General features: G+C 35.3%; 1 protein-coding gene across 1 annotated transcript in view; it reads right to left on the bottom strand.

The window, feature by feature from the left end:
* Positions 1-24,770, bottom strand: part of LOC111060338 (pre-mRNA-splicing factor 38B) — a gene marked incomplete at its 5' end in the record, with an annotated part of 39,270 nt that overhangs the window by 9,634 nt on the left and 4,866 nt on the right. The window lies entirely within an intron of this gene.

Raw genomic sequence — 24,770 nt, 5'->3', positions numbered from 1 at the left:
CTAGATTTACTCAATCACCGCTCTGATCTTTCACTGGACACTATTTAAACAAGCCCTACACTAGTTCGAACGGTTTCCTCCTTTTGTGCCTCCGCACCAACCCTCCATTGTCTAGCAGCGTAAACGTTGTCATGTTGGTGCTCGTGCCTCTCCGCATGCCTCTGGATCTCGGTGAACACCAGGACAACGTGCAGATCTCTACGAAGATCGCTGTTCCTGACTTACCAAAAAGCATCCACCATGTTCCTAAGCACCTTGTTTTGAAATCGTTGCATGAAATTGATGTTTTGGCACGGTTCCAAAATTATATACCATACTTCCATACTGGCTTTAATATGTTTGTACAGGAGTACTTTGTTTCGGATTGCAAGGATGGAGTTTCTTGCTATCAGCTATAAAAGCTATAGCAACTTATAGCAGCTAATAAAGCTCTGCTAAAGTCGTTGCTTAGGAATTGGATCTTTAGTTGAAGGACGTTCTATAAATAGTCTATATACGGCCATTAGAAATTTCAACAAATTCAAGAAGATTAAAAAGGATTACTGTAAGCAAAATGTGCCTTCACTGAATATGTAAGGGTGGGAAAATGAAAAACAAGAAAAGATCGTACAGGTTTTTGATATTTAAAACAAACAATAAATTATTTGTACAAAATTATAATTATAATTAGAAATAACGAAATAATAATAAACAGATGAATATTTCAAGGGCTACTCGCTTTGCTGCTAGTGAAGATTCATTTGTTGTGGTTATGAAAAATTTAAAACAATGACTCAGTAGTCACCCACCTTTATGAAAATGGCTTCCCAATTTGGCATCCACTGGTTGAAACGCGACGTTAATTATTAATTAAAAATAAAAAAAAAAACTGATCTAATGAAGTGGGTTCAGATCCCTTCCTATTCAATAATACAATTCTCTTTAAACTGCCCGAACTGTGACAGGAAAACTGTATTATAAAACAAGAACAAAATCTATCCCCTTCACCAGAACAGCCGGACTTTACTCACAGTCCTAACGAACGAGCTCACACAAAACACAAAAGTAAAATTTGGGTATTAATATATAACTCAGTCAATGCCAAACATGAAGCCATTTCAAATACATATTTTTATCAGTCGCACAAGCGAGCACGTTTGTTATCAAAAACAAAAGAGAAGCTACAATAATTTTGATAACAAATGAAATAAACAATCTTTCTGTCGATGACAAAAATTGTTCAAAGACAAAAACACTGTTCATTAAACTTTTCTAAATTAAAACTCTAAAATCCTGATCAATATGAGATAAATATATGATTCATATATATGTCCCATATGACCAGGTGACATTACATAAAATAGAATTTATGAACATTAAAAAAATACCATTAAACCGTTTCATTATTATTTGTGAAATAAGTGATTGTAAAATACAGAACATAAATACATAAATGATAAGTCAATATATTTTCTTTTCTCTCCAAACCTTATCTCGACGCTCGTGGTTTAGAACATAAATAGGCACATGAAAAGTCAATACATTTTTTTTCTATTCTCTCTAAACCCCATTTCGACACTCGTGGTACTCTCTGAACTCTTCATTTGAGTACGCGCATATGGACAGCAGCTCCTTCTTTAATTGTTCTCTGAATTTTGTACCAGTCATTTCTTTTATATGAGCTGGTAATAAATTATACAACCGAATACCAGAACTCCTAACACCTCGCTCATACATGGTTGTCTGGTGTGTGTCGTCTCTTAGGTTGTTCCTATATCTTGTTGGGTATTGATGGAATGTTCCGCCTGTATTAAATTCATGTATATTTTTCTTAATGAAGCAGATTGTTTCGAAAATATATAGGCTTGGGAATGGGAGAATTTGAAGTTTTTTGAAAAGGGGGCGACAACTTGTTCGAATTGATTCTCCCATCATCACTCTCAATGCCCACTTCTGCATTCTGAACACCTCAACTACGCAGCTTGAATTTCCCCAAAAAATGATGCCGTAGGTCAGGTGTGAGTGAAACAGTGCGAAATAAACACTTCTAAGAGCCCTGGAGTCCAATATAGCTTTCAAATTTCTCAGTACGAAAATTGCTGAGTTCAGTTTGTTTTTGAGGTATTCTTGGTGAGGTCTCCAAGAAAGGTCAGAGTCAATCACCACTCCAAGAACTTTTATATCGTTCACGGATTCTATTTTATAGTCTGATACTTAAATTATTTTCTCTGGTAGTTCGGAATGGAATTTCTTTAGTTTTGTTGGTATTTAACAACAGCATGTTAGCAGATAGCCATTTTTCTAAATTAATAAGGGCAGTCTTACTCTCCAATTCCACATTGGACTGACTGCTGCTTTTCAGTAGAATACTCACATCGTCAGCATATAATACACTTTTAGCTGGTTCAAGGTATGATGGCAAGTCATTAATATATAATAAAAAGCAGGGGACCCAGTACTGACCCCTGGGGAACCCCGCTTCTCGTCTTCATCCATTCTGAATGGTACTCATGGGTATGAGAGTCAATGACTACCTGCTGATACCTCTCGTTGAGGTAGGAAAAAAACCATCCGAACACGGCGCCATCGAATCCATACAATTGCAGCTTTTTTAACATGATCTCTACATTGATAAGGTCGAACGCCTTTGAGAGATCGGCTATCAAACCATTCACTTTGGATTTTTTATCAACAGATGATAATGCCTCATCTACAAAAGAGAAGAGAGCATCATTTGTGGAGTAGCTAATTTTGGAGTAGCTCATTTGTGTCATAGCTAATTTCCCCGATGACGCAGATGTAATGCATATTTTGAAAAATGTTAGGAGGCTTAAAGGCACTGGGTTCTTTGTACAAAAAGACTTCGGCTGAAACTAGAAAAACAAGGGCCGCGTTATTCCGGATGAGAAAGGAAATAGTGAAGTTGCGGCCGCAGGAGAGGCTGTTAGTGATCACGATCGGCTCACGGTTGGCGGTGTGTCATTCGAGAGCAGGAGACTTACAAGCTGGGAACCAGGATGGCGAGGAAAAACTGCTTGAGGTGCTGGGAGACAACGCGGAAGCTGTTCTCATGGCGATGAAGGAGAAGATAGAGGAACGTGATGAAAGTTCGAAAGATAAAGGACATTGATAGGAAGCTAGGAAGTAAAGAAGAACTGTAAACTGGAATTTTAGTGTACAATGTAGCTGGCTTAAGGGGTAAGCTTAATTTTGATTTATTTAATTTTCTCAAAGACTATGAATGTTTTGTTTTATTAGAAGCTTACATAATTTTCTACAATATTCATTGTACAATTTTTTATATCTCCGCTCTTGAAGGTGTGACATTTTTTAAAAACACTCTTGCTACCAATTTTTTTCTATCTTTGCTCTTATAACTCTTTAAAATCGATGGGAAAGATCCATGTTTATTATGAGCTTATAGAACATTAAATTCTTTTCAATTTGATGTATAATTTCACACTTTTACGAATTTCCCTACACCTTTTTTAACATCTTTAGTGTTAAGTGTGAAATCTCCATTTTTGCAACAATAGACCCATTATCAAAAGAATTTGGAGTGAATGTTTTAAACAAAATTTTTGACTTTGCAGCTTTGTTGAGACTAGTTAGGAAGAGAACATATCAAAAGTCCCCATTCCTAAATCATGTGCTATGGGGATGAGGGTGGTTTAAAAGTTTCATTTTTCAGCGTTTTGCTCTACGCTCATCTATCTTGAGAACAATGCGTTCAACCAACATAACTAACTGTTCAAAAATGAAGCTTGATAAATTCTCTATACTTTTTGTTCTGTGGAATTTTCTGATATTCCCAACAGTTCACGAGATATTCGCTCTTGAAGGTGTGTAATTGTTTTTATCCAATGTTTTGCTCTTTCAGGGCTTATAACTCTCCAACAATGCATCATAAAAGCTGATGCTTCTCGTGGGTTTGTAGAGCAATGAATTCTCTTTGAAATGATGTATTATTTCACTATTCCAAGTTTTCCTTTCATTGTTATAGCAGCTTCAATGTAGGTGGTGAAAATTTCATTGCTGCAACAATTGATTGTTTGACAATGACATTTGAAGAGGAATGTGTCCGTGACACATTTTTTGACTTTGTAGCTTGATTTGGACTAGTTAGTAGGTGAACATCTCGAAAACTGTTGGAGATATCACAAATCACCACAGAACAAATATTGTAGAGAAACTATCAAGCTTTATTTCTGATTAGTTAGTCATGTCGGTGGAACGCATTTTCCTCAAGATATGAGCGTGTAAGCGAAACATTGAAAAATGCAACAAACTTTTAAACCACCCTCCATCCCTTTAGCACAAGGGGTAGGGATGAGGACTTTCGATATGTTCACCCCCTAACTGGTCCCAACAAAGCTGCAAAGTTAAAAATTGCGTTCAAAACATTCTCTCCATATTCCTTTGTCAATATAATTGGTCTATTTTTGTATAACTGAAGATCTCACACTCAACACTGAAGCTGCTGCAACAGTCGTGGGGATGTGCGTAAACTTGTGAAATTATACATCAAATTGAAGAGAATTCGATGCTCTATTAAGCTCATGATCAGCATGAATTTTTCCCATCAATATTAAAAAAGTTATAAGACCAAAAATAGCAAAAAATCGAAGGAAAATGTGTTTTTCAAAAATGTCATATCTTTTAGAGCGGATATCTCGAAAAGCGAAAGAGATATAGAAAAAGTTGTTAGATCAATATTGTAGGAAATTATGTAAGCTTTAATTTCTTATAGAATAGTCATATCTGTAAAATGCATAATTTTTTTTAGTTATATGCGAGAAACCAAAAAAATGGTACCTTTGAACCACCCCCACCCACTTAGCACAGGGGGTAGGGGTGGGGACTTTTGATATGTTTACCTCCTCATCACCCTCAACAGAACTGCTGGGTCAAAAATTGTCTTCCAAACTTTTCCCTCTATACCCTTTTTTGAGCATTCATTGCCTGGACTATGTTACATTTTTCATGAAACATATTTCATGAGAAAATTGAAGATTTTCATTGAAAATCAATCAATTTTCACGTGAACTCTGTTTAGAGTCAGTTAACTTGCAAGGCCCGCTTATCAATTTGAATTTTCAAGGCAAGGCCTCTGTAAAAAGAGAAATAAAATTTTATGATAATCAAGTGAGTATTGATTACTATGGAGTTGTTTGGTTGGTTACCATGGTTGGATCGGGCAAGAAAATTGTGATTTTGAGTTTGAAACTGAAATTATTTTTTGCATGTAACATCACTGTGAATGTTATGAAAATGTCATGAATGACTCTTGATATAATTTACTCATTCCTCATTACTAAAAAGGTTACTGTTCCTAGTCAGAATCCAAGTTCAAAATCAACCAATTATCACATTCAACAAATTTATTGTGCACGTGTTCAGTATAAAATTCATACACATATTACTAGTAGTTCTGTGAACAGTAGACCTCATGCAGTATTCTCATCCACAAGTACCTGATTGAAACTATAGACATTATGGAAATGCAGTAATAGACTGGCTTCTCCACACATCTGTGTAATCACCTGTCAGCTGATTTATGATGAATAATTCTTTAGTCTGATTTTTACTTTCCTTGCCCTATTTCCATAGGTAAGGAAAGTATTGCTTTCCGAAAAAAATCAAGGTACCCCAATTTCTAAATTTCTATACGTTTCAAGGTCCCCTGAGTCCAAAAAACTTGTTTTTGGGTATTGGTCTGTATGTGTGTGTGTGTGTGTTGTGTGTGTGTGTGTGTGTGTGTGTGTGTGTGTGTGTGTGTGCACGATATCTCATCTCCCAATCAACGGAATGACTTGAAATTTGGAACTTAAGGTCCTTTCACTATAAGGATCCGACACGAACAATTTCGATCAAATGCAATTCAAGATGGCGGCTAAAATGGCGAAAATGTTGTCAAAAACAGGGTTTTTCGTGATTTTCTCGGAAACGGCTTCAACGATTTTGATCAAATTCATACCTAAAATAGTCATCGATAAGCTCTATAAACTGCCACAAGTCCCATATCTGTAAAAATTTTAGGAGCTCCGCCCCATCAATGCAGATAGATTTCCAATTATCAGGCTCCAGATACAATTGAAACAAAAAAAAAAAATCAAGTGGAGTAGATTGAGCATGAAAATCTCTACAATTAATGTTAAGTAACATTTTCACCAAAAATTGAAAATTAGCTTTAAATTCGAGAGAATGTGATTATTCAATTGCAAATTATTGTTGATTCTATTAAATCATTCACTATGAAGAGATAGCAGACCTCATGTTTGTCTCCAGCGTTGTTGCCCTGTCAGCTGGCTCAAATCTTTGAATAGTAGACTTGAGATGCGCGGGAACACTAGCGTCAGGTGATCAATTTTCATAACGGCAAGGAAAGTTGTGTGAGTGCGCCACACCAGATTTTTACTCTAATATTGGCGTGTGAAAGAGGCTCCTTTTTCCTTTATATTATCCTTGAAATGCAAAATTTCCAAAGACCTTGTATATACGTCGATGCGCAATTAAAAAAGGAACATACCTGTCAAATTTCATGAAAATCTTTTACCGCGTTTCGCTGTGTAAATGCGCAACATATAAACATTTAAACATTAAGAGAAATGCCAAACCGTCGATTTGAATCTTAGACCTCACTTCGCTCGGTCAAGTATAGAGTTTGTAAAAATAATTTTATTTGTATATCTAGAGTGAAAAGTACCGCTTTTTCTCCCTGAGGGAAAAAGTTTGAAGCCCGAGGCGAAACCGAAGGCAACAATTTCCCTGAAGGAGAAAAAGCATTTTTCACTCGCGATGTACACATTTTTTCTCCACCTACATTTTTTATAGAAACTGCAAATCAAATAATTTTAATAACTCACGTTATTGGTGACATTGGTTTCTTTTACAACATAACCTAAAATCTAAAACCTAAAAACCGGTCGTCTGGTTGGCAAAGTCTATAAAAAACAAGAAAGTTATATTCTTTGATAAAATAGAAACAATTGAATTTATTCTTGGAATGCATACATCAAGGTCTATATTATGTTTCATTATTATCATTGACAATAAGATAGAATTTTGTAATTGAATAAGAAATAGTTTAATAAAGTAAAGAAAATGTCACTAAAGATCAAAAATTCAGTTACTAGTTGGAATCTAAATATTATTATTCTATGGGAAGAATTTATTTTACAATTCTAAGTCAAGCAATATTTCTTGAACAATATAACAAAATAACATATCATGTTGTTCAATCTATAATGATAACAGCTGATTAATTTGAAAATTGGTGAGCTAGAACCCCATAAAATGGCGATTTTGCAATGCATCACGGGACTGTGTCATGACCTGTATTTTATAGACTTTGCCAACCAGACGACCGGTTTTTAGGTTTTAGATTTTAGGTTATGTTGTAAAAGAAACCAATGTCACCAATAACGTGAGTTATTAAAATTATTTGATTTGCAGTTTCTATAAAAAATGTAGGTGGAGAAAAAATGTGTACATCGCGAGTGAAAAATGCTTTTTCTCCTTCAGGGAAATTGTTGCCTTCGGTTTCGCCTTGGGCTTCAAACTTTTTCCCTCAGGGAGAAAAAGCGGTACTTTTCACTCTAGATATACAAATAAAATTATTTTTACAAACTCTATACTTGACCGAGCGAAGTGAGGTCTAAGATTCAAATCGACGGTTTGGCATTTCTCTTAATGTTTAAATGTTTATATGTTGCGCATTTACACAGCGAAACGCGGTAAAAGATTTTCATGAAATTTGACAGGTATGTTCCTTTTTTAATTGCGCATCGACGTATATACAAGGTCTTTGGAAATTTTGCATTTCAAGGATAATATAAAGGAAAAAGGAGCCTCTTTCACACGCCAATATTAGAGTAAAAATCTGGTGTGGCGCACTCACACAACTTTTATGTTGCGCGTTTACGGCAAAACGCGGTAATAGATTTTCATGAAATTTGACAGGTATGTTCCTTTTTAAATTGCTCGTCGACGTATATACAAGGTTTTTGGAAATTTTGCATTTCAAGGATAATATAAAAGGAAAAAAGGAGCCTTCTTCATACGCCAATATTACCGTAAAAATCAGACTAGAATTTTTCATCATAAATCAGCTGTCTAGTGGACTATAATACTACCCGTTCAAAAACATCGAACATCTTGAAAATGTATCTTTCCATTAACGTTAGTAGACAGTTGACTAAAATACTACCCGTTCAAAAACATCGAACATCTTGAAAATTGTATCTTTCCATCAACGTTGTAGACAGTTGCAGCCAGACCTGATAACAGCGCTCACACTCACATTCCGGGACGACACGTCACGATACGATATAGGACAGAAAGTTCTATGCTTATTTAGGATTTTTCTAGACATTTTAAATTGATAAATTATTTATTATTTTTTGAGAAACATAACAACATGTCAATGTAACCTACTGAGCGCGAGATCTACTGATCACAGAACTACTAGTAATTATGGTGAAAGTGAAACAGCTGCATCAAAGAAAATTATCTCAAAAACATATGTTTAGAAAAATCCTAGTTTTGCAACTTCGTTTTCCTGATGCAATGTATAGGCCTACACGTGGCATGGATTATTGAGTTTTTTGAGACTAAATAAACTGCTAAATAAACGTCTACAGTTTTATCAATGCTATATCAGCAATATGAAAACGCATGCAGTTAATATGTCTTTGAATAAAGGTGTTTATATTTACATAAATAAATTATTCTCTTCCATTTTATTTAATTACAATTTCTAAATTATTCGAGCCCTGATAGAATGATTGACTCACTGTAGTCAGTCGAAAATTTTAATATTGAAATAAGGGGTATTTTGGCAAGCTGAACAAAAAAATAAGGTCCTATATTTCGATATTTCTTCAAATGAAAAATTAGTTTAGTGGGTTGTGAAAACTCCCCCTAGAAGGGAAAAACTTATCCTATCTTTTAGTAAAATAACAATGATGTCTGCGTTGAATACCATGTTTCTTGACAACAAGAATCAAACGCTTTGTGAATTTAGATATGACCTACACTGTAGATTTATATAATTCTATTAATTAAATTCATGGAAATTAAAGTATATTTATTTTAGTCAGTTTATGGTTAGTTGATGAAATTGATCATCAATAAAAAAAAGTTTAATTATTTATTTATTTAGCGTATGGCTTTCAAGACGTATCAATCAGTATCCATTCCATTTTCAGGATCATCATTGGAATAATCCCTTGTCATATATCCAGTCCGTTTAAGTAAGCTATTGACTCTGGAGTTGCCATCAAGAAATCTTCTTCTGTTCCTCCTCTGAAGGCTGTGATTGCACACTCTTTCACTATATGGTCAATTGTTTGTTTTTCCCCACATTCACAGGAGGGCGATGGTATTTTGCCCCATTTATACAACAAGTCACCACATCGACCGTGCTTGGCTTGGGTGTAATGTTAGTTCGCCTCCTCGCGGTGCACCCTGGATAACGCTAAATGAGCTAACAACAATCGGCAGTCAGACAAATCAAGTGGTTCTCCTGACTATTCAAGACTCTTAATCAGTATTCGAAATGAACCTGCCGATACACAAAACCCACAAAACCAACAGTCCTTCTCAGGACTTGCCGACAAGAAATATTGGACCATCAGTCCAAATTTGCCACTTGAATATAGAAAAGTTTAATATTTTATCAGTACAGAATTAGTTAAATGAATTGTCGTTGTACTGAGTTCTTGGTCAACAATATTTTAATATTGGTATTTATCCATTAATTATTTTCTTCAGAAGTTACTTATAGTTACTAGTTAATAAAAAAAAGGCCCATACTTCTGTATTCATTTTCGGGAACGTGTTCGCATGTTTTCCACTTGTGATGGATAGCCAAAATTGTAGAGCAAACTGCACGGTGAATTGTAATCGAGGACTCTGATTGGCTGAAAAGTTCAGCGTTCGGAGTGCGGTACGACGCACAGTTGAAACAGAGGCGAGCAGCACGGTGAACGGTTCGGAGTACGGTACGGCGAATGTTTAACAGCTGATTTTCAACATTATGAGACACATGCTCATGTTTGCTGAAAGGCGCAATGTTCGGCGGGATGCATGGTTTGCTGCGCGGTTCGAGGTTCGATTCATGTGTGGAAGCACCTTTAGATGTTACAGGATATTATTTATACAGATCACAGGCCTGAGCAACATAATAATCTATACTATAATAAAGGAAAGAACTGGATTATAAACGTACGGATTAGGAAAATTATGTTTAACACACAATCACGTCTTAACTACTGGACTGATTAACTTGAAATTTTGCATATAGATTCTCAAGTAACCGAGGATGGTTATAGGCTTATTTTCTATCAAGTGAAATTAGAAGATAGGTATGATTGGGGATCCTATTCGAATAATAAAAACAGGTTTTCCGTCGTACCCAAATTTTGTCAGTCATTTTGGAACCGCCAATTTGAATCCAACTTCATATTTTTAAATTGGAAGGTGGTCATATGATACAGGATTTGAAGAGAAAAGATATGGTGAAAACCGCCCATCGATATCTCAAACCTTCCAAAAGTTATTCTCATTCAAAGATACTGATAAATCATCCGTCTATACTATAATAATGGAAAGAACTGGCTTATATATGTAACGGGATAGGAAAACTATGTTTGACGCATCATCACGTCTGAACTAATAGACTGATTGACTTGAAATTTTGCATATAAATTGTTAATTAACCGAGGATTCTTATAGGCCTATTTTCAATTCTTCTAGATTTCATTACGTCAAATTTTCAGTTTGTCAAGTTTTAAAATAGACCCTTGCAGAGCAAGGTAAAGGGTATAGGTGAGGTGTACGAGGTATAGGGTACAAGGTACAGAGAATTAATAGGATTATTAATCTCTACAACAAACAGTGATTTGTTAGGTAACACGCAATCTGGCAACTGGGTCATGTCGGCTAGCAAACTGCCCCTGCTAGCCCAGTACAGGGTAAAGGGTATAGGTATGAGGTATTTCAGATTTAAGGTATAGGGTATGGGGTGTATGATTTCTGAAATCGGGATTTTCCACAGGGAAAAACAGCAAATAGTATTTGCTAGTGCAGGAGAAAGGATTATAGGATCTTTAGAAAGGATTTGCGTGTCTGAAAAACCGCAATAAGGATGATCTCTAGTCTGTAACTGAGATCTCGGGAAAATCGGGATTTTCCACAGGGAAAACAGCAATCAGTAACTACTATTTCAGGGAAGAGAGCCGAATTAATTCCCTCCTTAACTGTTTGACACGACAAACTGAACGATCCCTATCGGTACCCGTACCTATAGGACAACTTGAACATCCCAAGTGTTACAAGTCGGGATATTAGCTACAAGGTCAGAAAATCCCAAAGGACAATCTACCTTCGAGTTGTCGGCAACTCGACCCACAATATTCTATTCAATAAAATGAATTTCCCTATGGCAGCCTACCAGAGGAACGTTGTGCAGTAATGAGAACGTGGTCTCGATACTAGCTAAATCACCGAACAACTAAACTTCCAAATGTCTACCCTCGAGCCAAGCCGTGGCCGAGAAGTAGGCCTCTTTCACACGATAGGAGACGTGCAACTTGAACACTGAACAGTGTTCACGTTTTTTTTGTCGAAGTACATTGAGTCCAATCGTGTCTTTCACATGGTGATCCCGAGCCAGGAACCTCCTTTTGTCACGTCTTTTCCCCTCGAGGCAAGCAGAAACCTGATTTGATCGAGATACTAGCAGACATATCGCCGCTTTCACATGTCACATGGTGATTCTACGTCTCTCCGGTCATCACTTTTTCTCAAAATCTATCTTTCTTGAAAATTAAGATAGAAAGTTTCTGATTTCGGATTTGGATTCAGCGACCCCAAATTCTTTAAAACGTAAGTCCCGTTTTCGAAAATATCCGAAAACAAGGAAGTTATGGCTGTTTTTAATAAAGCTTTCTATTATCATATAATTATATGGTAAAAACGAACAGGTACTGTACTATACAGTACGTATGTACTGTAGCTATTATAATACAACTTACACTGTATTCGTGTAGGAAATTTGGTGGGATATTTGTCTTGATTTCTGAAAATACCCAAAAATAAGGGAGTAAGATAACTTTGAAAAACCAACGTTTTCCTGCCGATTGACAAAACAGATTAAAAATTATTCTAAGACATATTATGTCTTGAACTAAAAACGTGCAACAGATATCCAGATCACTATTCAAGCTATCAAGCTTTTCATAAATTTATTTGTCTCTCCATGGCAGTAGGTTTGCGCCCAATGTTTTCACTTAAACATTTCTGTGATAATTATTAAATTATGATATTAAATTATCGTATTGATCTAAATCCAGTTACATGCACATCGATTCCCGTAAAATTGATTTTTACCGTTCCTATGAATTCTACCAGGTTCAACGCAACTTGTTAAATTAATATCATTATGTTTGATTCAACAGAACTCATAAGAACGGCAAAAAATCGAACAACAAAAAAGCCGAAGTTTGTGTCGACGGTATACGACATAGAAAGCATAAGCTCGCGTTTGGTCCATTGTTCTACGACTGAGGATTAGCTCAGCGACTAAAATCGACAAGCCATGATTATGTAAATCAATACTCATGTAATAATACAAAGTATAGAACTGCTTTTTACTATGATATATGGTTTTCATTCTTTAATAAAAATAAAACGTGATTCCGGTGTCAAAAGCATCAAAGTCGCCAGACTGGTCTGGACTATTCATAACTTTCTCAGTATGCATTATCCACTCAGCAGTTCTAATACAAACACAGACATCAGTTTCGTTTTAGTTGGAATGGAATGACATTTTATATTCTTTCAGTTCCTATTTCTCATAGATCGATTCGGATCACCACAATGTTTATAATAGATTTTTCTGATTGTTGCAAAGAAATATTTACTGGTATTTTGGAGTGATATTCAACTATTTGAACCTGATAAACTAGATTGTTGAATGACAATTGAAATTCAGTGAAGTTTACTTGTCCTTTTCCTCGTATTTTATTGGGTGATGAGTGGAGATGATTTATGAGTTCATATTTGGATTCATCTTTTCAAATTTAATTTTCTTTTGAACTTTTAAAAATTAAAAATGTTCATGTTTAAACTTTTTAGGTGTTTGAAAACTTCTTAAAACCTTTGCCTGTCTCTTCGTGAGGCAGGAGTATTGTTATCTTTGTACGTTTACTATATAATCATATGATAATGGAAAGCTATATTAAAAACAGCTATAACTCCCTTGTTTTCGGGTATTTTTGGAAATGGGACTAACGCTTTAAAGAATTTGGGGTCGCTGAATCCAAATCCGAAATCAGAGATCTTCTATCTATATTTTTAAGAAAGTTAGACTTTGAGAAAAAGTGATGAGTCATACTTTGAGCAAACGTCGGCGTAATTGTTAGATCCGTCGGCTTATTTGTAAGACCCCCATGTGAAAGCATAGGAGAGCTACGAAATATGAAATATGATCTTCCGTAATATGATCTTAGGGAGCTAGGATTCTGCCGTGTGAAAGAGGCCGTAGAGGTCAGGGGAAAAGGAGGAAGATGCTTCAATAGGAAGCATAGGAAACCATCACGCCACCGATCACATGGAAGGGGATGATTCCGCTGCTGCTGATCAGAAAGGTAGATTAATGGTGAAGAAGAAGATGTTGATTACAATAGAAAATTGAACTGACAAACAAATTTCGGACACGAATCTACTAGTCCAACAATCTTGTTCAAAACAGTTCAAGAATTAAACTATCTCAAGAATTGAAGTCGATGCTGCTAATGCCAGGGTAGATAAAGATTCTACAACTCGTGAACAACTAACCATAAAAATCTAGTTGAGAAGATCACGTCAGCACCGGGAATGAAGTCGACGATGATAATTGCTAGCAATGATGAAGATGATGATAATGACCATGTACCTACCCTGAAATGAAGAAACTTAGTCGAATCCTATACAACACAGAGATTCTCCTTCCGTCACAAAACTCACTTTGTGACACAACTCAAATAGGATACTCAATGAAACACACTGACAAATTATCCTTGTAAAATAAATATTAAGGTCTTTCCATAATTCTCACCAAATCTGTAAGTTTTACTGTCCTCTTATATTTTACTGGAAGGTAACTTTTGCTTTGCATTGAGAACAAAATTGTGTTGTAAAAATGCAATCTCATCATATCCAGGGAACGTGGAAAAATAGAATTATTCATTATTTTGTCAAAATTACGTGTATAATCTTCATCAGAGTTGAATCTTTTTAGCAAAAAAGAAGTTTGATTGGTCTTGGAACCACAACCTTTCATTCATGATTGAATCACTTATGTTACCAATTATGCCATCGTTTGGTTTGGCTGGTCTTTTGTTGATGAGTAAACTTTGAATCACAAATTATTAAATTTGTTTTTATTATTAAATTAAAATTAATTAATAAAAATGGAAATAAGCTTATATCCATCCTCGCTATTATAGGTAGATAGATATATGATTAAGAGTGTATTTTCTATACTGTTGCAGATGATAACTGTATGCTTCTTATTGCTGTTGCTCTTTATTTTTCACTTTTTTTGTAAATTTTTACGATGAAATCAATTTGTTTTATAATTATTATGGCCACTCAACCAAACTATCACAGACTGGAACCTTAACAAACTGAAAACTGGGATTTAAAATATGACCTACTGAATTCTTGAAGAACTGAAAATAGGCCTATACTATCCTCGGTAAATTATGAATCTAAATTATGAAAGTAACATTTCAGTTCAGTAGTTCCGACGTGATGATGCGTCAATCTTGTATTTCCTATCCCGTAAACAATGTATAAGCCAATTATTTTCTTTATAATATTATGGATAGATTATTGATAGATAGCAGATGGATCACTCAAGCAAATTATCAAAAACTGGAAACTTGAACTGAAAACTTGACGTACTTCTAACCTTGAAGAACTGAAAATCTCTTCTTGTTCTCTATATCTATAAAAGGCTAAGCCCCGACAGACTGAAATCACACCACAGCCCAAACTACTGAGCCTACAAACTTGACATTTTTTGGATTTTCAGAAATTTGCCCCCCTGAGGGAGCTGGGGCCCCCCAAAAATTTTGTACCTTTTAACCGCTCATTGTACAGCAAAGTCATGAGGAACTTTTTTGTTCAGCTAAGAAAAAAAATTGGATCTATGCAGAAAAATTCCGACCAGGAGCAGAGAGGGGTCCAGGAGAGGGCATTTTTTGAAAATTTTCATGTAAAATCACACTACAGCTCAAACTAATTGGCCTACAGGCTTAAAACTCTGCACAAATATTCTTCAAACATGCTAGACGCGCACTAAGAACGGATTTTGAGATATTTTGCCTCTAAGGGTTTCAAAGGATGAAAAAGGATCCTATTAAGTAAGGTTATGAACATGGTAAGGTGAACGCCGTATGAAACTGAGATAATTGACACATCATATTCTAACATATGTTGTAATCATTGGAAAGCTTAAAATAATCTTATCAATCAGCTGAACAAATTCAATTTTCTGTGGATTGAAAGCGCAAGCTTGCCACGTGTTTGTTCCTTCTATCAGCTGTATAATTATTGAGTCTCATACATTCCGATTAGAACAGAGCACAGAGATTTTCTTTGGTTAGGAGTTTGTTGATAATTCTTTTTTCAAATTCAAATTTTATTGCAAACAAAAATCACATTAAAAATTTGACAACAAGATGTCAAAAATAAACCTATTTTATTTGTAGCACGGCCAGAAAAAGACATACTTGAGTACTAGCCGTGAGTTCATTCAATATAATCTTATATTTTTGTGTTAATATTTTGGGCAAAATTCTAGCCGGTGTGTTCCCCCTGTTATCTCAGTTATTATTGAAGATATCGACTCAATTTTTTTTAATGAAAGAGGAGGAAATAATAAAGCGCGCTAGCCTATTTTTATACAATTTAGTTCGATTTTAATATTAGAAATAGCTGTTTCAAAACTAACCTTATTTTGAAGAAAGGACGATTCTAAATATATTATTATCTATTAAATATATATTTTTGAAGGTATCAACTCAATTTTTTTTCTGATGAAAGAAAAATGAAAAATAGGTGTTGCTTCTATGAATTTTATTTCGAAAGACCAATTAAAACATTAAAAAAAAAAAACAGTTTGAATTTCTGAAGTGAGACTCAACAATGAATAATGAGGTTATGTTAACAATGAAGAATGAACTGTGAATAATGAAGCCAATAGCACCTGTAACAATTCAAACACCCCGCTCTCATAGGATATTAATTATTAGAATAGCGGAGTCATCACTCAGGCCACCAAATTGGACTTTTGAACTGGTGAGCTGAGAGAGTGATGACCGCGTAGAGGCGAAACTAGAGGGAGAACGTTCCGAGACGCGCTAGAGGAAGGTTGTGCTTGAGATAGTGAGATGTAGTTTTTAGTAATGTGATTGAGGAGTGATTATGTTTAGAGAGAGAGAGTATAGATGTTTGTTATGGGATTTTTTCAATAGAGTGAGATTACTTTGGTGAATTTGCGTATTTATTTAATAATATTATCCTATAAAAGTAGCAGGGCCCAGGACCCTAAAAACCTGGTGGTGGCAGCTCTACTGGAGAGCACTGTCATGCTCGCCACGCACGCCACAAGTGGTGGCAGCGGTGGGATCCGAACTCTGAAAACTTTTTAAAAGTATTTCAACCGTGAAAGAACAGTAAAAATTGTCTCCGAAAGATAATATAATTGGTGCCGTGATAGTTTCAAAGTTCATTGTTAAGTGTTACTAAATTTTAATTCGTTTTTGAATGTGTGTACGTGATTGTGTTGAACTCTTGATTATGTGTATTATGTATTTCGTTAGTTTGTGAAGATGAAGAGAACTTTATTAACTACCAAATAATGATCAGTATAAATTTATTTCTACATGAATTCGGACAAAAGGTGAAATTTCTTCAATTCATAGTTCAATATATCAAATCCGTGCAGTAATATTTTTAAATAACGTTGACGTCTCAAAAATGATGCAGCTAAAAAAATTATTAAATTCAATTTTAAAGACTGTTGAACAGTGAGTTCGAAAATTATTCGGATGAAATATGAAACCGAGCGCGATTGTTGAACTCTGGAAAGCGGAAGTGTCCTGAGTCAGCAGAACGCGGGCAGCGAACCAGCGAAACGTTGAGGTGGGGATTGGCAGAGGTGTGACGTGGGCTTCCTCCAACTTTTGGGTGTTGGCGAATACGTCACCAGGTTCATCGCTCTTCAGGCTACACGACTCCATAGAGACTGTCGCTGTCATTCTACCAGCTGTTCGGCGGATGACAACTGTAATAACATGGATCTACTACTGGGGCAACGTTTGCGGCATTCTACAATGGAGATGAAGACATCAATTAAATTTGGTGAGCAATTTATACAGCTCTTTCTATAATGAAAATATTATTGTTATTATTTATATATTTATCGAATATTTATGTGGCGTTTATGTTGGAGATAGACTTCCCGGTGAATTCATTTTATGATAGGTCTACATTCGTTTATTTAGAGCTCATATCAAATTATTAATGTTCATTTATGCTGAATCGATCAGGTCAGATATCAATATTGTTTATTATAAAATAATTTAAGATGAAAAGATTTCAGGAAATTATCTAGGTCACACAAAGCTGATAGATCAAATTTGTTTTATGAGAGTTATTTATTTATGCAAATGAAAGGTTAATTATAAAAATTTAAAATGGCTGAGAGAGTTAATTTTGAAGGGCAGGAAGTAGAAGTTCAAGCTGCTTTTGAAGCGCTATCAGCTAGATTAAATCAACTTAGTATCACACTAAACGAAACTGTTAACAGAGACCTAAATAGAACAGATACAAATTTAGTAGATGTAGAACTTGTTACACCCCCTGAGCAAAATGTCAAACCAAATTTCGATCTAGTTAGCAGTATTCCAACATTCGATGGAGAGCAGTCAGATCAAATCCATTCTTTTCTTGACACTGTTGATGGAATCTCTCACTTGTGTGGCTGGTCAGAATTTCAAAAGACACAAATTATCAGATTAAAACTTACCGGAAGTGCATTATTGTTTTTCAAGTCAGATGATAGGTGTAGGAATGCAAAATCTGCAGCTGAAATTAGAGCAGCTTTGGTTGAGCGTTTTGGTGATAGCCTACCAAGTCGCTATTACTATGAGCAATTGGCATCAATCCAACAAAATAAAGGAGAGTCAATTGAAAAATATGCAGACCGAGTCATGAACATTAGTAGGAAGACGATTAGAGTAACAGCAAGTGATGAAGCTAATAAAATACTAAGGGAAGAAGCTGATAGGAGAGCCATGGAGTCATTCCTAAGAGGATTACTTGGCGAAATAGGGAAACAAACTCGAATCAAATTCCCAACATCCTTTAAAGAAGCAGTAACAACAGCCATAGCGATTTCCAACCTAGATAGAAAACCCTTCCAAAATGAACAGGAGCCATCTAGAAAAGTATTTAGCACAATAACTCAAAAAAATTGTTATAACTGTGGGAAGATTGGACACATCGCTAGACATTGTAGGAAGAGAGTTGTACACACTGACACTCAACAAGTGGGCATTAGAGTTTGTAACTTTTGTAAGAAAAAGGGTCATCTAGAAACTGAATGTAGAATGAAACAATATTCCGCAGATAAAATTTGTAACAATTGCAACAAGCGAGGACATCTTGCACACAATTGTTGGGGAAGTGGGAAAAAGATAAATGACAACCGAAAAGATCAAGAGAAGTTGTTAAACGACAACGGGGAGCTCAAGACCGCCGTTGGGAACCCCAAACATTAGTAAATTCAGATCAGTTTTGTAATAGGTCTGGACAGGCGAGACGAAGTAAGCCCAAAATTGTAACTACATTATGCCAAAATAGTGCCGAAGAACTAGTTGTGGATGGTAGTATTGGAGGAGTGGAAGGAAAGATTGTAGTTGATACGGGAGCACAAGTATCCCTTATCACAAGACAAATCGTAACTGGCACAATCACTCCAAGCAACATCCTAATTAGAGGCATCGCTGGAGCCCTTATGCGAGTGCATGGGACAGTGAGGCAAGTTATAAAACTGAATGGGATGGAGGTAAAATGCGACTTAATAGTAGTTGACTTACCAGACACCTATATTGCAATACTGGGATATGATGTTCTCAAAATTAAAAAGTCAGTCATAGACCTTGATCGTAGTATATTATTTATGGAGGGAAGGCAAGTTGCGCGACTTTATGAAAGAAACAGTTCCAATGAAGATTACAAAAAGAGTGGCTATATGAAGGTTGAAGAAGAAAATACTCAATCAAAAACTATAAGTATGAAAAGTGAAGGAAGTACTCAAACAGATTTTACAAATTCAAAGATAGAAGAAAATTATATCCAATCAAAACCGATAACTTCAAAATTACCCTCAGAATCGACAGTTCATGTTAATGCGTATTGTAGAACCAATCTCACAATACCTGCTAGGTCGGAGAGAATAGTACAAATCAAATTGGGAAAAAACAATAAAGAATTGAAAAATGAATTAGAAAACAAAGTAATAATAACAGAGCCTGTAACAGTCAAAGTTCATGGAATTTTAATAGCTCGAAGTCTTTCTAAAGTAATGAATGGTATGTGTTGGACTAAAGTAACAAATGTAACCAATGAAGATTTAACATTATATAAGAACACATTAATTTGTAATGTTGAAGAGTCTCAATCAAGCAATGATGAACACGATGCTAACTATAAAGAAGTGAAGCTAACTAGAAACAGAACAGAGGAGTTTGCAGCTAAATTAGAAGGAAAGTTGAGTCATTTGGATAATGAAGAGAGAATTAAGATGAGAAATATACTTTGCAAATATATTGACATTTTTAGTCTTGAAGGAATTGAGAATTTAGGCTGCACATCAACAGTAGAACACAAAATTAATACTGGTGATCACCCCCCTATTAATAAAAGACCGTACAGGGTACCACATTCACAGAGAGATGTTTTGAAGAAACTTATTCAGGAACAGCTAGACAAAGGAATCATTGTGACCAGTTCATCACCTTGGTCAGCACCAGTTGTTATTGTTCCGAAAAAACCAGGTCCTGATGGTGTTATTACATACAGAATGTGTATTGATTTTAGAGAAATTAACAAAATTACAGTTCCAGAAGTATGGCCTTTACCTGATATCCACGAGACATTAGATTCATTAGGAGGTAGCAAATATTTCACAGCACTTGATATGAATTCTGGATTCTTCCAAATCAAAATGCACCCTGAGAGTCAAGAAAAAACTGCTTTCAGTACTCCTGATGGACATTATGAATATACAAGAATGCCAATGGGACTTATCAATTCACCAGCAGTGTTTCAAAGACTTGTAGATTCTACCTTGTTAGGATTGAAAGGAAAAGCATGCTTACCGTACATGGATGATATTTTAATATTTAGCCCTACAATAGATCAGCACACTGAAGATATTGCCGAAGTATTGGATAGATTTAGAGAAGTCAATTTGAGTGTTCAATTGAAAAAATGTCAAATTGCTAAGCCAGAAATAAGTTTTCTAGGTCACATAGTCAACAGGGATGGAATCAAGCCATGTCCTAAGAAAATTGAAGCAATCAAAGAGTTTCCTCGACCTAAAAATGAAAAAGAAATCCGTGGTTTTGTAGGTTTATGCAGTTATTACAGAAGACATGTTCCAAAATTCGCCGAAATCGCCAAACCGCTTACAAAATTAACTAAAAAGAATCAACATTTTGACTGGAATGAAGAATGTGAAACCGCTTTTCAAAAGTTGAAAGAAAAACTAATCACAGAACCGCTACTTATTTATCCAGATTTCTCAAAAGCATTTATTCTTAGCACAGATGCCAGTAATTTCGCAATTGGATCAATTTTAGCTCAGGAAATCAATGGAGTTGAACATGTTATTGCATATGCATCTAGACAACTCAATTCAGCTGAACAAAATTACAGTGTAACAGAGCGAGAGCTATTAGCAGTTGTGTGGGCTGTTAAATATTTTAGATGTTACCTCTATGGTAGATCATTCACTTTATATACTGATCATAGTGCTATCAAGTGGCTTTTATCACTGAAAGATCCATCAAGTAGACTAACCAGATGGGCTTTGAAGTTAGCTGAGTACGATTATAAAGTAATTCACAAGCCTGGTGTTAAACACTCAAATGCAGACTGCTTAAGCAGAGTTATATACAAGAATACAGTTGAGAATCTTCCATTGTTAGACTTGGAAATCATAAGAGAGAAGCAGAGAGCAGACGAAGAGTGTCAGCGCCTTCGAGAGTATCCTAGTTTCAAATTGAGTCCAGAAGGGATCATTCACTTCAAGAAACATGATAAGAAGTTGATTGTTATACCAAGAAGCCTTCGAGAGAAAGTTATTAGTCTCCACCATGATCTTCCTTATGCCGGTCATGGGGGCATTAAGAAAACAATTGTAAGAATTCAAGAAAAGTTTTATTGGCCTAAAATGAAGAATGATGTAACTAATTTTATAAGAGCGTGTGAAGAATGTAGTAAAAGAACAGATTACGGAAAATCGAAAGCACCCTTAGGAGAATTTAAAGAAGTGACCGAGTTTGGATACAGACTGTCATGTGATATTCTAGGTCCACTTCCGTTATCAAAGTCAAGAAACAGATACATCCTAACAGTAATTGATCATTTTACTAGATATGGGGATTTTATCGCCCTACCGGATCAAACTGCTGAGACTATTGCACAAGCACTAATACAGAGAGTGATAACAAGAATCGGCGTACCAATGGAATTAATTACTGATCAAGGAACTAATTTTACGTCTGATCTGATGAAATCGATGTGCAAACTTCTAGGAATAAGAAAACTACAAACAACAGCTTATCACCCAATGAGTAATGGTAGAACGGAAAGAGTTCACAGAACTATACCAAAAATGTTGAGTCATTATGTCAACAAAAATCAAGATGACTGGGATGAGTTGCTTCCCATGGTGAATATGGCATACAATTCGCAAGAGCACGAATCAATTGGATACACACCTTATGAGATGGTATTCGGAAAGAAAATGAGAACACCGCTTGAAGCTGATCTCACATTAACTGAAGATACAGAGATTTATTCGAATTATATAGAAGATCTTAGAAGTAGACTACAAACTATAAAAGAAATGTCAGTTGAGTGCCAAGAGAAGGCAAGGAAAACGCAGAAGAAGCAGTACGACAAAAAGTCTAAAACAAGTGAATATCGTGTAGGACAAAAAGTTTATCTTTATGTACCACAAATTAAAAGAAAGAGAGTGAAGAAATTGTCAAAGCTATGGAGAGGACCGTATCGAATTGTAGAAATTAAATCGAAACTGAATGTAGTATTGAGAGTAAGAGGAAAGAACGTAGTTGTACATGTAAACAGAATAAAACCAGCGTTGTACTATGAGCAAGCTGCAAATGAAGTTAGAGAAGGAAACGAGCCAGAAGAAGAAGAGGAGGAAGATGAAGAACAAATAGAAGTCAATGAGGAAAACGAAGAAGAGCAAGATGAAGACGACGACGATAACAATGACGAAGTAAGAGAAGAGGAAGCATATGATGAAAATGAATCAGATAACGATGCAAACTCGAAACACAAGAGAAAAAGGAAAAACCAAGAAGATATAACGATTATGTAGTGTATTGATTATGTCCATGATTATTGAGATATAATATATATTGTATATTAATGTAAAAGAATGACCCCATATGATAGATTATTCATTTATTTATTCAATTAGAATATTCAGTATGAAGTTAATATAAGTCGAAGTTTATTTTATTATGGATATTTATTTTGTATTACTTCAAGATGATAACTTTAAATGTTGGTGAGAAAGAATTAAAGCAAGTTTACTTGAGACAGGAACAAAAATAAAGAACTAAAACAAGGTGTGAATGATTAGTATGTTGAGTAAGTATGGAGTGTGAAAGTGATGGCCAGTGAATGTTGATGATTGTGGAAGAATGATTTGTGTGATTGAAACTAATAATAAAAAACTAAACATGTCCATGGGGAAACCAATGAAATGTTGATTCACTAATTTTGTGAATGAAAACGAAATGCATAATATTCTATTATTGAAGAATTTTCATGTCTTGCTTTAATTCACACCAAAGGAACTATGAAAACTTGTAGTATATTTATACCTTATGCTATTATTATATATTAAAATTAATTTAGGAGATGAAAATAGTTTTGAAAGTAAAATATTATAAGTATGAAGAAGCCTACCGTATTCAATAAAGTCATCAGTATTGACTAAGGAAAATCTAATAATTGAAACATGAGAATAATTTATGTTTAGTGTAATTGACAATCTATTGCTGTATCTAATAATATGTATAATAAGTATAAGCTTGATACTGGTCGTAGTTTTGTGTTGTCTCGCAGGAGTGCCTTTTGCGAACGGACAGAGAGGCCAGAGCAACAGAGCCACAGGCACACCACCATCCGAGTCGAAGGAGGCGGTCACCTCGAGAAGATAATGCAGGAGACAACATTCGGCAACGACACTGCCTAAGAGTCAACTCAACAGTTTCAAAATCGCTGGGTGTTCAAAAGTGACCAATGTGTGGTGGGGACTATAATGATTAGAAATTTAAAACTTTATGTGGGAGAACTTTAAGGTAGCCTAATGTGTTAAGATGGACTCTGCTTTGCTCTGTGCCAATAATTTATTGTTTGTAAAATTAGACTAGATTCATCATTCAAATGTATAAGTATGATAGGCCTACTCTCTCTCCTTGAATTTTATTATATAAATTTTTAAAATGTAATGAATATGAAAATGTATTTAACGATATTGTCAAGATTTAAATTTTATTTGATTTCAACTTAGTTTAAAGATGGGCCAGTAATTGTATATGCCACATCTTTTTCATGCGGAGGGGTGATGTAACAATTCAAACACCCCGCTCTCATAGGATATTAATTATTAGAATAGCGGAGTCATCACTCAGGCCACCAAATTGGACTTTTGAACTGGTGAGCTGAGAGAGTGATGACCGCGTAGAGGCGAAACTAGAGGGAGAACGTTCCGAGACGCGCTAGAGGAAGGTTGTGCTTGAGATAGTGAGATGTAGTTTTTAGTAATGTGATTGAGGAGTGATTATGTTTAGAGAGAGAGAGTATAGATGTTTGTTATGGGATTTTTTCAATAGAGTGAGATTACTTTGGTGAATTTGCGTATTTATTTAATAATATTATCCTATAAAAGTAGCAGGGCCCAGGACCCTAAAAACCTGGTGGTGGCAGCTCTACTGGAGAGCACTGTCATGCTCGCCACGCACGCCACACACCTTAGACCAGTTATAGAACTGGTCTAAGAATAGCACAGCTGACTCATATATATATATGGCCGAATAAAGATTTCAAAATAAGCGATTGCTCAAATGAATGTTCGCATCAATTCAACTTCTTTGAAAGTGATTGAAGAGTACCGGTAACTGCAGGCAAGCATGGACATTGGAATACAATATAATTGATTAATCAATGAATTAAATAGACATTGGATATTATTCTGGGGATTTTTCATTAAATTAACATTAGAGTTTGTAAAGCTGACCCTGTAACAGAACAGAAATTGGTAATTTTTGATATATGTGACTAACAATTGTATCTCACAATATTGTATTGCACAATTGTATCTAAACTATTTTTGAAGATATCAATCAATTTTTTTTAATTGAAGAGGAAGAAAAAATAGGTGTCGGTAATAAAAATTTTATCCTAAAATA

This window comes from Nilaparvata lugens, chromosome 7, assembly GCF_014356525.2.
Source record: "Nilaparvata lugens isolate BPH chromosome 7, ASM1435652v1, whole genome shotgun sequence".
Classification (NCBI taxonomy): domain Eukaryota; kingdom Metazoa; phylum Arthropoda; class Insecta; order Hemiptera; family Delphacidae; genus Nilaparvata; species Nilaparvata lugens.
This window is presented reverse-complemented; position numbering and strand designations above follow the sequence as displayed.